This window comes from Odocoileus virginianus, chromosome 20, assembly GCF_023699985.2.
Source record: "Odocoileus virginianus isolate 20LAN1187 ecotype Illinois chromosome 20, Ovbor_1.2, whole genome shotgun sequence".
Classification (NCBI taxonomy): domain Eukaryota; kingdom Metazoa; phylum Chordata; class Mammalia; order Artiodactyla; family Cervidae; genus Odocoileus; species Odocoileus virginianus.
The window spans coordinates 52,486,027-52,500,631 of NC_069693.1; the positions used below are offsets into that span (position 1 = coordinate 52,486,027).

At 38.5% G+C, this 14,605-nt stretch overlaps 1 long non-coding RNA gene across 1 annotated transcript in view; it reads left to right on the top strand.

Moving 5' to 3' along the window:
• Positions 1 to 14,605, top strand: part of LOC139029954 (uncharacterized) — a 267,587-nt gene that overhangs the window by 5,989 nt on the left and 246,993 nt on the right. The window contains exon 2 of the long non-coding RNA XR_011482300.1: positions 10,742 to 10,943. This is a non-coding gene — a long non-coding RNA (uncharacterized lncRNA). The remainder of the gene's footprint in view (positions 1 to 10,741; positions 10,944 to 14,605) is intronic.

A 14,605-nucleotide genomic window follows, 5' to 3' on the forward strand; every position in this document is an offset into this window, starting at 1 on the left:
CACAAAGAAGATACAGCAAATCTAAAAAGGTATGCATCAAACAACAGAGCTGCAAACTATAGAAAGTGACAGAATTAAAAGAAGTAGACACATCTTCAATGACAATTGAAGATTTCAAGACCCCTTTCTTAACAATTGATAGAAGAATAACAGAAAAACTACCAGCGATAAAGAACTTGGCATTATCAACCAACAGAATCTACTTGACATTTATAGAACACTGTAACCAACATCAGCAGAATATATGTTCTTTTCATGTATCCACAGAGCATATACCATCCTGGGCAATAGGACAAATCTCAACAAATTTAAATGAAGTAAAACAGTATGTTTCCAGGGACAGTGGAGTCAGGTTAGAAATCAATAACAGATGATATTAAAATCTCCAAACACTTGGACAATAAACAACACACTTCTGAATAATGCATGAATCACAGAGATCTTAAGAGAATAGAAATAAATACAGTGAACTGAATGGAAATAAAAATACAACATATCAATATTGTGGGATATAGCTAAAGCAATGATGAGAGGCAAATTTATAGCCATTAAATTATTAACATTAGAAAAGGTAAAACATTTTAAAGTGAGCTCTCATATTGAGAATCTACAAAAAACCAAAGGAAGCGGAAGAGTGTAAATCATAAACATAAGAGCAGAAATCAAACGTTTAAAACAGGAAGACAATAGAGAAGATCAGAGTTGGTATTTGGAAAATATCAATAAAATTAACAAACTTTAGAAAGATGGGCAAAGACAAAAATGGGAGAAAGCACACATTAGCAGTATCAGAATGAAACATGGAATGTCACTGCATACTTTGCAGAGATTTAAAAAGTTAGTGGTATGCACAACTTTGCATGCACACAGTTTACAATTTAGATGAAGTGGACCAATTCCTTAAAATCACCTGCCACAAAAACCCAGTTTGAAATAGATAATTTAAATAGCTCTGTACCTATTTAAGACGTTGAATTTATAATTTGAAAACTCCCCAAAGGAAATTTCCACTGCAGATTCACCAAAGAAATCTGCAAAATGTTTAAAGACTAATTAATATCATTTATACACAATCATTCTAAAAGTAGAAGGGGGAAGACATCCCAATTCATTTTATGAAGTTAGCATTATCTTATTATAAAAACCAAAGACAGTATTAAAAAAGGAAGAGAAGGAAACTATAGACCAGTATCTTTCATGAATGTACATGTAAAACCCTTAACAAGATATTAGCTAATAGAAATAGAAATTATAAAGAATTATAAGCCATTACCAACTGGAGTTTATCCCAGGGAATGCAAGGTTGGTTCATCATTCAAAAGTCAGTCAGTACTTAATACACTATGTTAACAGACTAAGGAAGAAAAAATAATCACATGATTAATAATTGATGCAAAAAGAGAAATTTGACAGAATTCAGTACCAATTCATGATTAAAAAAAAACACTCAGCAAACTTGGAATGAAAGGGAATTCCTATAACTTTCTAAAGTGTTAGTCACTTAGTCATATCTGACTCTTTGCAACCCCATGGACTTTAGCTTTATAAAGAGCGTCTGTAAAAAGCTACAGTTACTGTACTTCATGTTGAAAGACAAATGCTTTTCTCCAAAAATTGGGAAAAAGGATGTCCTCTGTTGCTACTCTTGAACACAGTGATGGACCAGTTAGCCAGTGCAGTAAAGCCAGAAAAGGACCCAAAAGGCAAACGATTTTCAAAAGATTGAGAATCGAGATAAAACTGTCCCTATTTGGAGATTATTGAATATGTAGAAAATGCTATGGAATCTATGAAAACAACTTGTAGAAATGAAATCTTCAGGTGTAAATAAAACTTGCATAGGATTTGTATGCCTAATACTATGAACTGCTGAAGAAAATGATCATCAAAATAAATGAGGGGATGCCAGTTCTCTCCAAATTGATGTACAGGGTTAATTCCTGCCAAAATCCCAGCAAAATTTTTTGAAGATACAGAGAAGAGTATTCTAATATTTGTATTGAAAAACAAAATATAAGCACAAAAACAATTTTGAAAAAAAAGGAAAAATAAAGTTGGAGAAACCACTGTACTAAATTTCAAGATATATAACTACAATAATCAAGACTAGGTTATGTTGGTGGAGGGTTAAATATATAGATCAATGCAGTAGAACAGAGAACCTCGAAATAATCTCATACAAATATTCCCAACTGATTTTTGTCAAAGGTGAAGAAGCATTCGGTGAAGGAAACATGGCTTTTTCAATAAATGGTGCTAGAGAAATTGAAGATCCATAAACAAAAGAAACAAACTAAATTGAAGCAAAACAAACAAAATGCTAGGCATTTGTCATGCATCTTGAAACTGTGGCTTGATATCTTTTGTTCATTTCAGGAAGTTCTTATTGTGTTTTTCCAGTTTTCAGTAATTATAATAAAAACATTTTTTTATGAATGAATAAAAACTATAGCTTTGTCTAAGGTGACTGACTGAAAAATGTTTACTCATCATACTCTGCATGTATATTTCCATCCATACAATTATAAATATGGAAACAAAATGGGACAACTATACATGGTGTTTCCCCTTTATTGTACCCTATATGATCTCTACCCAGTTCTTAATCTCAGAATCTACTGATTATCATTTAGGATATGCTTGGCTAATTTTTCTGTAAGTTTTACTTCTTAATTAAACCTATGTGAGGATGTAAGCAGTGAAATATTCTCTCCAGACCCCTAAAAACTAAATATAATTGGTATTGGGGAAGTCTGTGGTCCTTCTGTTAACAATTTCTTCTCTATCATTTTTTGTTAGCTGGGCATAGTTTTCCAAGCACTTTGATATACCCTGCGTCAGTTGCCCTCACAACGACTCCTTAAGCCTGTCAAGCTTGTAGATACAGTCTCTGAGGCAAAGAAGCCAGATGACAGAATAAGAGTCCAGAGTGATAAATCCCATTTCATATCACTCTGAAATTTCCCAGGGTGGCTCTGAGTCGGTATTTGAGTGCCTGTTTTACACTCTTCCCCTTGCCTAGTGCCACAATGTCATAGTCCTTCCATGGATACAATAAGTGGTCCAATGAGAAACAAAGATATCTTCCTGTCTTCCTTTTATGCTGTTAGGCCAACTGCATACAGGAGAGAAGACTTTGTTATCTACTTGTAAAGAGGGAGGGCTCTCTTCCTCCCCGTTGACCGCTGCTTCCTAAGAGAACCCCAGACATTCCAGAAAGAGCCGTCCGGCAAATATAATATTTTGATTGAACACTTCTCTTGCAGTGACTCAGTAACTGAGATGGGTAGTCTGCAGATCCTAAAATAGATCCTAGTCTGGAGATTGTGACCAGGCTGCCAAGTGGAATTGCTGTAAGCCTTGACTAGCAAGAAGCAGCTTACATTGTGGAATCTTGGACTTTTCTTCTGACCGCTTTAGGGATTAAGAGGACAGGTAAGCGAGGAAGCACAACTGAGGCACATGTTTGGAAGGCAAAGCAATGGAGATAATGTGTGAAGCCTCAGAGTCCTTCTTGAGGTGAATCATACTTACATAGGGGAATTGTTCCTTCAAAAATATTGGTGGAGTGTTTGCACAAGAACCATGGGAATACATGGGAATGCAGTGAATTAAATAGGAATAGCCCTGCTTTCGTAGCATTTGGGGCTTCTCTGATAGCTCAGTTGGTAAAGAATCCACCTGCAATGCAGGAGACCTGGGTTTGAACCCTGGGTTGGAAAGATCCCCTGGAGAAGGGAAAGGCTACCCACTCCAGTATTCTGGCCTGGAGAATTCCATGGACACTATAGTCCATGGGGTCACAAAGAGTCAGACACGACTGAGCAACTTTCACATGGCAAAGGGTGAGTCATAAAGAATCAGACACTCGTTAGGTGAACAGATGTGAAGGTTGAATAGAAGGGAAAGAGTGGGCAAGGAAATGGAAGATACCTCACAGAACTTAGATTATTGCAGTTTGGTGTGACTTTAGCTGTGACTTTTCCTCACAGAATGGGGAAAAGAGTAAAAGAGTTCTCTAGGTAAAACCTAGTCTTTGAAAAACTAGGTCGAAGTGCTTAACTTGAAATTTAGAGAATCGCCATGACTGTTCCCCCACTGGCTCCCTGCTGTTTACTAGTGTGTTCAGGTAGGAACACTGACTTCCCATACACAGTCAAGAAGGTATGGCTAACTCAGATTTCTACATTTTGTCTTGCGTGGCAAGGTGTGAATCTGTTCGTTCTGAGGCAGACAGCACCCTCAAGTGGCAGCGAAGATGAGCACTCTACCTGCCTTCCTGAAGGTGCATTTTTGCCATTCCCTTCTGAGGTTGCAGTCAGCTGAGTGAAGAGTTGGCTGAAATTCTGAAACCAAATAACACAAGGAGAATCCTAGTTCTTATGAAGAACTCACTTATCTAAACATTAATCCTTTTAATTTGCCTCCAAAGCAGTTACCTCGTTGAAAAAAATTACAAAAAAAAAAGAATGGACTGGATCTGCTGGTGTAAACAATAGAAAATCAACTTCTCAACTCTTTTAAATAAATGTTGGAATAAGACTTTGACCTGTTACCAAATAGCCAGTCTGCGTTAAGTGCTCCCCTGTCTGGGATTTAGGACAGAATAAGGAGGGTTTGTGCCCCAGGGAAGGGGACCACTGTGGTTCATGCCATAATGTCCTAGGACACACCCAATTACCCTTCTTCCAGGGGGAAAATTGGGATCCTCTGCACAAATGTGTTGTGATTTTTAGCATATTCAATTTTATTTAGATATTTTATAGAAATCTAAAGATTTAAGAAGGTGCCAAATAGATGGATAGAATTGCTGTAAATGACAGAAGACCCAGAATGCGGCAGATACTTTTCTTTCTGCTTAAGTAGGAAGAATGGCTGAGTCCGGGAAATGACCCTGTGATGTTTTTAAGAATCCTCTAGGTGGCGCTGCTGCAATACATATTGGCTAGAAAAGTTTTAAGCACTTAACTATCAAACCAAAACTTACTGAACGTCTTATATTCATGGTGATTACTAATATGATCCTACTGATAATTTATACCATCACATTTACATCTTATTCTCCTAAGAGTGAAGCTATACACATAAGTTCCACAACAAAGTAATTTCAAGAGTTGAAATACATGTACTTCTCTGGTTATTGCATAATTTAATGGACTTCCTGTGTGACTGAATTCTTCCACACATGTTAAAACTGGCTGCAGGATTAGCTCTTTCAACCTTAACTTGTGTTGGATGGTGTAGGACAGTGCCTTGTACAAAGTAGGTGCTAAATAAACATTTATCAAAGAAACTGATTCTATTTTGTTTTTCTCCTTTCACTGCTGACTGGAAATGACATGACTGCCTGGATTAGGCTTTTGCAGTGCTGGTCAGACATGGCGCCTTATCTTTGCTAATGCTAATAAAAAGACTGGGGGGCCATTTTTTCTTTATTCCTTAAAATAGCCTGAGGTGTATATATTTTATACACACACACACACACACACACACACACACACACACACATATATGTAAATCACTTCTTTATTTAAAAGCAAATTAGTTTTTAGGTTGGTTTCATTGAAATGCAGGAATGGCATGAAAAATCATGTTTGATAATTGCTTGAATATTAATCAAGATTTTATTAAAATCAATATTTGATATGCCGCTCAATTTAATTAAACTAAACCATAGAGAAATGGGTAATAAATGAACTTGAAAATCAATCACAGGATAAGCTATGTTTCTTTTAATTAGTTTAACCTATGAAATGTTGGGTTAAACAATTGCTGACCACAAAAGGAACAACAACAAAAATCACCACTTTTATTTCTACAGTAGGGACAGCTAATATGAATGCGCACATACTCCGTGCCAGGCACTGTGCTAAACCGTGTATATTTATCTTCTCCTTTTATTTTGAAACAAAATCTTATAAGGTCTGTCTCCTCAGTTGAGCCAGCTGAGGGGTGTCCCAGGTCATTCAGCCAGTAAATGGCAGAGGTAGGTTTTAGCACAATGATCCAGCTCTTCCCACTCTGTTAAATTGTTCACAAGGAGGAAGAAAGAGAATAATTTGATTGTGGCTAATTTTAGAAAAGTTTCATTGGTGATCATTTTCTTCCTAAGAGAAGTGTTGCATTTAAGACGACTGATAGATGAGAGGGGGGTGGGGGTGGGAACCCAAATCAAAAGGCCTGAGTGTTGACTTAGCAACTCTGAGTCTCATGAACTGGAAAAAAAAAAAAAGAGGTTCTTATTTTTTTGGACAGACACAGAATATGGTTATTTACTATATAATTTATGCTTATTGAGAGTGGCAGAGATTTATGGCTTTAGTAAAAAACATTCTAATTGGGATTAGCTAATGAAAAAGTGGTTGCACTGGAGAAGGAGAAAGTTGGAAAATGTGATTTCAGTGGAAGTGTTTCTTCTCTCCTGGGAGGCCAACAAAAGGGCTAGTGTGACACATTAGGGCAAGAATCATACTTTTAATTAGGCCTTCAGCGTTTGGCCTGAACTCTTGGTTCTAAGTGTTCTTAGCTATCCAAAGAATCGTCTCTAGGAAACTAAAGATATTCTTGTTAAATACCATCGACAAAGAAAACTGAGCTGCAGCTTCAGTTCAGTTCTGTAATAAGAACCTCCCTTATTTTTATTTAGTGCTCGTTCAGTGGGATGAAAATGAAAAACCAACAATAGTCACAACTACATAACTGTGCGACTTCTCAGCTCTGGATAATTCTCAACTTCTCAGGCTGAGGATAATTTTTCTTTCAACTCACGGCTTCCCAAACAACAGTCACTCGTGTATCACATGCACAGTTTTTGCCATCTCCCTGTACCTCTTCTGTTACTTAATATTTTCACTGAAAATGGTTCATTTTTAAAAACTGAAATCAACTACATCTATTTTAGAAGGAAACTTTATGTCACGACCACAAATGGAAGCCAAAGTTACTTGCACTAAGAAGGATATGAGTGAAAAGAAATATAGTTAAGTCAAAACACTGTTATCGAATTTTAACTCCAGGAGAGTACCCAGAGACCATAAAGACATACTTGTACCAAACTGAGACTTCCTCTTTTATTGTATCTAAGGAATAAAACAGATTTGAAAAGGGAATGAATTTTTTCATTATGTGAATCAGTTTTGTCCAGCAAAGTGTCTATATACCACTTAAAATCATGTTCCCCACCAGAGGCGCATCCTCCCATCTTTATGAACAGTCCATGAAGCTTTGTCTGCTGGGCACACAAGCCTTTATCGTTCCCCCACCCCCCGCCCCACCCTTTCTTTACTTTCTGGCTTCCTCCCAATAGTATCTGAACCTTGCTCTCCACCCATCCAGTTCCACCGACCTTATTTCTAAACATTTAGAGACTGCTGTTAAGCAGACAGACTTGGGATGGGAAGCAGATTAAAAAATGAATGGTTTCTGTTATTGGTTAACACTTCTGTTCTCCATATATGATGTTTGAGATAATTTTTCTTTAACCAGATATGGCAAGCTTCCAATAATAGTAAAGTAAACATTATGGACAAGATGTCTGTTTACCACTCCTGACTTCATATACCCAGTTCTTGCCTCCAGAGGCAATCACTGTTATCACTTTTCCTGTGTTCTTCCAGAGGTGTTCTGTGTATGTGCAAGTTTACTTGGACCTGTATCCCTCTACTTAAATGTCACATAAATGGAAGCACAGTCTACATGTAAATGGATAGAATGCTACATTTTATTTATTTTAATCTGACAAAGTGTTTTGGATGTAGTTTCATATTAGTATCTATAGCCCTAGCACATTCTTTTGAATACTGCATAGATGGACTCTTTGCATGTAACTAATCCCCTTTCTGTGGGCACTTGGGTCATTACTTTTCCTTCTGCGAACAATGCTGTATGCAGTATCCTTGCATAGTTCTCTTTGGGCTCATGATACCATTAAGAAATAAATCTGATGCTGGACAGTACTCATTCAAATGGATGGAGTTCTAATTATAATAATTAGAGTGGGTAAACATAGTCATAATTCTTTTAGGAAGATTGGCTTTCTCTTCTTGCTCCTTACCCATAATATAAATTTGTCTTTGCCGTGGTGTCCTGCACAGTGTGACGCATCCTGATGTGCATGTGTAGTTGTGGGTTCTAAGTTTATGTTTGTTTCATTTGTCTAACGCTGTTTAATTTTTCCTTGTCATGATCACGTTTGAAATTAGCCCTATAGTTTTGTGTGCAATGCTCCTCTCTTTCAGTGGATGACAAATTCCATGAAGCCAGGGAGGGACCTGAGGTTGGTGAAAAGTCCTAAACTTCTTTGACCTTAGGGAAAATAATTGCCATATAATTTTACTAACAAATAGACGCACATTCCTAGTGCAGCCTGAATGGGAAGTATGAAGGGAAAAAAACAGAATGGGAAAACAATCCATGAGAGTTAGGGTTGCTATTTCTGACCAAGCTGGAATTGGGAAATACCAAGAGTCTCATAGGAGATCTTCTCTCACTGGAAGACCATCCTGTACTCTTGGTTGAAGAATTGGCCTGTGTTTCTGTATATAATACTTTCAGACCCAGGCAGAGGGCCAGTCTACCTTCTGGCTTAGCTTGCCATTTATTATCATTCACAAGGTGGTGTTAGATGCTCAGCTTTTAAAAGAACTGGCTTTTCAGCAGTATTTTTACCCTTGAGAGTGTATAGAGAGAGCTCTGTGTTGTATATTAATCAGAGATTTCACGACTCGCTTTGAATGGTATTCGAAGTGTGTCTGGGAGTGTGGTGAATGAAATATGCCCAAAGTGTGCTCTATTATTTATTACTCAGGAGTCTTTCCATCTGAGACATAGGCTGAAATTAAAGGAACCAAATAGCTACCTTTAATAACTCAACATTCTTCACAGCTTCTGCTCCGTATGTACCCCTCGCCCCCAAAAGGGGTGATACCTCCCCTTGATACCTCCTAAGAGGCAGTTTGTATCTAAAGTTGTACTAAAATTTGTATTTTTAAAGTCCCCAGTCTTTCTGTAGATGTGTAGACCTCAGAGCACAAGGTACTATGCAAACATTTAACACACATGCCTGGGAGCTTTTCCTTCTAGAACCACTTCCCTTCCTTTCCCAGATGGCAAATCTTACTCATCCTGCAAAACCTGGTTCAAATGTCACTTCCTCCTCTGTCCTCCCTGACGGTCCCAGGCAGTGAGTCACCCCTTTCTCTGCTCTCCCAGCATCTTTTTTATATACCTTAATCACATGTCTTCTCAGTTGGGCCAATATTGTCCCCAAGGGAGCAAAAATTCATTCTTGGGGGACAAAATATATTCTTTTAATGTCTAAAACACAGATATACATATAATACATAAAATATACTGTATATAAAATTTCATGGTGGGAGGAAATTAGGAAAACAGTATCCAAAAATGGTTGATTTGGGACTTCCCTGGTGGCTTAGTGGTTAGGACTCTGAGTTTCCACTGCATGCATGTGTGTGTGTGTGTGTGTGTGTGTGTGTGTGTGTGTGTTTGTAGGAGGGTAGGGAGAGGGGTGCACAGGTCAATCCCTGTTCTGGGAACTAAGGTACTATGAGGCACAGACAAAAAAAAAAAAAGAAAGCTTGACTTTAGGGTGGAGAGATCATGGAAAAAGGTTGAGAAACTGCTTTATTATAACACAGGCTTCTTCTGTGACAGTCATTACTTTGTATTATACTGTGTATCTCTTACGAGTTAGAAAACCCTGGCTCTGAAACCCAGCCTCTAACTTAGTACTCATATTTACTGGCATTCACCATTTATTCACCATTTCTTCACCTGAAGAAATAGATGATGATTGAGATGTTTGCTTCTAAGCGTAACTGCTCCACATCAGAAACTCCTGTAAAAATCGCTCTTAATACCGATTTCCAGGATCTATCTACAAGTATGGAGTAGGACCTGGGAATATGCATTTTAAAATGCTTCTTGAGTGACTGAATTTGTGAACTATCACTCCAGCCCAAGAATCACTTTCCTTTTCTTTTACAAAGGTCTCCATTTATAAAAACAAAAACCAGAATAGATGTGGGTAAGAATTTTAGACTGCAGGATCCTGTGAATGTGGCAGACAGTGTGGTCTGGCTCAACACCAGGGGAGCCCCAGGCAGGGTTTCTTTTGCTTGCCTCTGAAAATGATGGACAGATATGAAAAGTTAGGTGGTTTGGGCACTGAGTGAAGGTTTAGGGTGCTGGTTGTTGGTGATTTTTAGTGGCATGACCTGAACTCTTTCTTTAATTCTGTCCTGGGAAAAATTGTTTCCTAGAAAAAATGTTTCAGCAGTTTGAATGGCACAATGGGAGACTCACTTATCAGATCTATTGACACAACTAAAGAGGAATAACAATTATATAGAACAACAGTTCTTTAACAACCGCCCAGTAGGTTAGAACCAATATTCTCAGTCCTCTCAGGCCCAGTGCCCTCTCTATAGAAAATATTTTGTTATCCCACTTTTGTTATTGTGAAAGGAATGTCATAGATAGAAATCTACCTATTCATTATATATGTAATTTCCAAATATCACTGTAATGTCATGAATGTAATATCAAGAGAAATAAAAATGAAGCAATTTTAGAATAAAATGATACTAGGAGACATATGTAGTACATTCAGTTCTGCCATCATACTTGTTTTGAAAACATGAATTTGTTTCGATGTGAGTGCAATATGAGGGGATGATTTGAGCACTTGTGTTTGCTTATGTGCGGTTTTATCCACACAAAGGGAACGCAGAAAACCACACCCAAGTGAATTCAGCCCGTGGAATACACAAAACGAGTGTGTGCATCACCCAGATATCGACCAGCCACCTCAGTTCACCTCGAATCGGAAGTGTGCCTGCCTGCTTAGTCGCTTTAGTTCTGTCTGACTTTGCGACACTATGGACTGTAGCCTGCCGCGCTCCTCTGTCCAAGGGATTCTCCAGGTAAGAATACTGGAGTGGGTTGCCGGGCTATCCTCCAGGGTCTCTTCCCCACCCAAGGATTGAACCTGGGTCTCCTGTGTCTTCTGCATCGCCAGGCCACTGGGGAAGCCCTGAGTTGGAAGCCACATTGACCCAAATCAGGTGTTACATCTTCCCTTGCCATCTGGTCAGCCCACCCTCCTCCACAATAACACAAGCTGCAGCCCTTCCACTGCTCTGTGATTTTATCAGGCGGTTTGCTGTAGTGAGGTGACTTTTTAGGAATGCATACATTGTGTTTTGTCAGAACCAGCCAGATTCTTGCCTCTGATACAATGAATTAGTTTGGATTTAATAGATGTAAGACAATCTTCAATTGAATTGAAGTATCGACAGTTTTTCTGTTGGACATTTTGAAATCAGGATGAAATCAGTATATTAGGACATAATGCATAGAATTGTCATAGCAGCTCAAATGCTGTTGAACTGTGCTGGTTACTCAGATACCAGTGTTGCCATTGTTACAAATGATGTGATTTTTCTAAAATGATGAGTAAATTCTAAAGTTCTGACCAAACAAAGCATATCTCTCCCTTGATTTCACAGTAGCTGCATTCCTAGAAAGTAACTTACATTAAACTCATGGAAAAACAACAACAACAAAAAACCCCTAAATAACCATATTTATAACTGAAGGGGAATTTTATTCTGTCCAGGTATGTGTAAGCATATTTTTTCATCTCTAGGAATGACATGGGGGAAGTGACTTCTGTTATCCTCTGTGGGACATGCAAGGCCTTGTCCACTCAATAACAGTAGAGCTCCTCCTCATGTGACAGCCCAAATTGCCTCCCCTCAGATTTCCAACACGCCTTTTGGGCTATTTCAGTGGACTTAGAATAATTAGAATCAATGTAAGTTATTCAGTTAGGCTGAGAAAAATTACTGTATGGAAAACACAATGGAGAAAAATGACTTTCCCAAAGAAGGGATAATAAAAGTGCAGAAATGTTTGTTGACAGTAAGTAGAAAGATGAGTAAATAGTTCCATGTGACCTAATGGCCTTAGGCTGCTTGAGAGAGCACGATAACTAGACCAATGCTGTTTGGTAGAAATATAATATGAGTACATATATAGTCTCAAGTTTTGCTCCACGACAAGAAAAGCCACTGCAATGAGAAGCCTGTGCTCCACAACGAAGAGTAGCCCCCCACTCGCTGCAACTAGAGAAAGCCCTCATGCATCTGTGAAGACCCAGTGCAGCCAAAAATAAAATTTTGAAAAATTTCTAATGGCCACATTAAAAAAAAAAGGTAAAAAGAAACAGATGAAATTAACTTTATGAATATATTTTATTTAACCCAGCATATCCCAAAATATTTTTTCAAGGTGTGATCCCTATGGAAACTATACTGAGGTATTTTTTATACCTCTAATACTGTCTTATTTTAAATTCTGTGAGTATTTTACACTTAGAGCATGTCTCACATTCCAAGTGTTTGAAGATTCTGTACTACCACCAGCTCAGTCTTACTTGGTTATCACAGAGCTTAAATGTTACAACTTGAATTCTGTATTTTCTAAGATTCTGTTGAGGGCAAGTTGAAAATCCCCAATGCAAACTGCCTTAAACAATGAGAACATTTATTCTCTTAATTAAGTCAGGAGTTTGAGTGTGCCCTGGGATTGGTCAGTTTGGCAGTTTGTGATGTCATCCAGGACATGGGTTCTTTCCATCTTCCTGTCCTGACTTCCTCTGGTGGGCAATCCTCTCAGGATTGTAAGATGGCATCCAGGAGCACGATGGTGGCTTACACTTCCTTGTTTGTGTCCAAAAGAGGGTGAGCTTGGAATATTTGTTCTTTCTTTCAGTCTTATTGGGCCAAATGCCATGTCCCAATTGGCTTACACAAATCATCTGGGTCAGACTATTAGATGATATTGTATCAGATGCAAGAATGCCTTTGGGCATTCCCTCTTCATTTATTCACCATAAGAGACACCATTTGTTATTGTCTTGTACTTCATTTCTTCATTCATTTACTGTATTCCATTGTCTCTAGAAGTGGTTGAGTTTGTGACCTCTTCATAAAACTTGGGCTCCAATAATTTTTGGCCAAGCCACACATGCAACATGGTGTATAATTTTGCTTTAAGAGGATATTAAAAAATGGAGTAGGTTTAAAGGAGAGACCTAAGGTGACAAAGAGAATTGAAATCATATTATATGAGGAATGTTGGAGGGAAAGGCAGTGTAAGCCCATGAGAAATAGAGGGCTGGTGGGCAGGAATAGAGTGTCTTACATGTCTTAGGGATGACAGTAGGTCTATTTGTAACAGTTCTCTGCTTCCATCAATTTAGCTGCCTCTAATTTGTTCTGGAACTGGAAGCCAGATAATTAAGCCTGTTAGAATAACATGTACTATGAGAACAAATAGGCTGTGATTGAGAGGCTGAGGTGCTTGCCTAAGAATAAAGTATTTAAGCATCAGTCCTTGAACTTGGTTACCCCTCGTCTACCTCCCTCATCTCAGTCCCTTTTGCTATGCTTGATGCCTGAGCTTCGTTCTTACTAGGTAATATGATTTTATCATTTTCTAGCATATGCTAATAAATTTATGAATTATCACTAGTAAGTAATACTATTGTGTGTGTGTGTGCTCAGTCTCTCAGTCGTGTCTGACTCTTGGTGATGCCGTGGACTGTAGGCCACGTCTCCTCTGTCCATGGAATTGTCCAGGCAAGAATACTGGAATGGGTAGCCATTTCCTACTTGAGGGGATCTTGCTGACTCAGGGATTGAACCCATGTCTCTTGCATCTCCTCAATTGGCAGGCAGATTCTTTACCACTGTGTGCCCAGGGCATCACAAAGAATTGGACACAACTGAGTGGCCTGCTTCTCTTGGAATTGTGCAGAATTGTTTTAACAGGGAGGAGATTTTCAGTTAATTTTGCAGTTCACACTTGTATCCACTCTTGTTTGATTCCACCTGTTTGAGGACTGTATTTCCCTCACCTGCATGTTGTAGAGATTGGTTCATATTTGGGACCTCAGACTTTTATCTGTGGGCAGTGGGATGCCATTAATACATTTTTGAGAATGGGAACACTGAGATCAGCCTTACAGTTTATTAGGATTCTTCTTCTTTTGGGGAGATGGGATAAAAGTCAGAAGCCAAGGGAGTTCAAGAACCCCTCTTTCCCAGGAAATATTTCTCCATCATCTCCAAGTGTCAGCTCAGCTCCACACAGCACTATAGTCACCTCCATCAAATGTCAGGGGGACGGAAGGAATGTGTTCAGAAAGGGGGGAATTAGTCAACCAGCCAGCACATTTCCCTTGGGTCCTCCTGACCTCTTGTGTCTGTGCATAAGCCCCAAAGGAACCAGACTGTAACCTCTGTTTGGGCCATTGATGACCGAATGAATACCTGAATCATATAATAACTAGGGGGAAATTAGAAATCTTTCTAGGACAAAGGGAGTATAAGCCATTGCCATTTTCTGAGAGGAAACTGAGAATTGAGGGCTGAAATATTCCTTAATTGCAGAGCGGTTCTAACAGCAGACTTTGACCATACCCTTACACCTTTGACCATTGTACGGAGTATGTCACATGAATTATTATACTTTATTCCCATCAGAAACATCTGAGGGAGTATTCTTATTTGCATTCAGC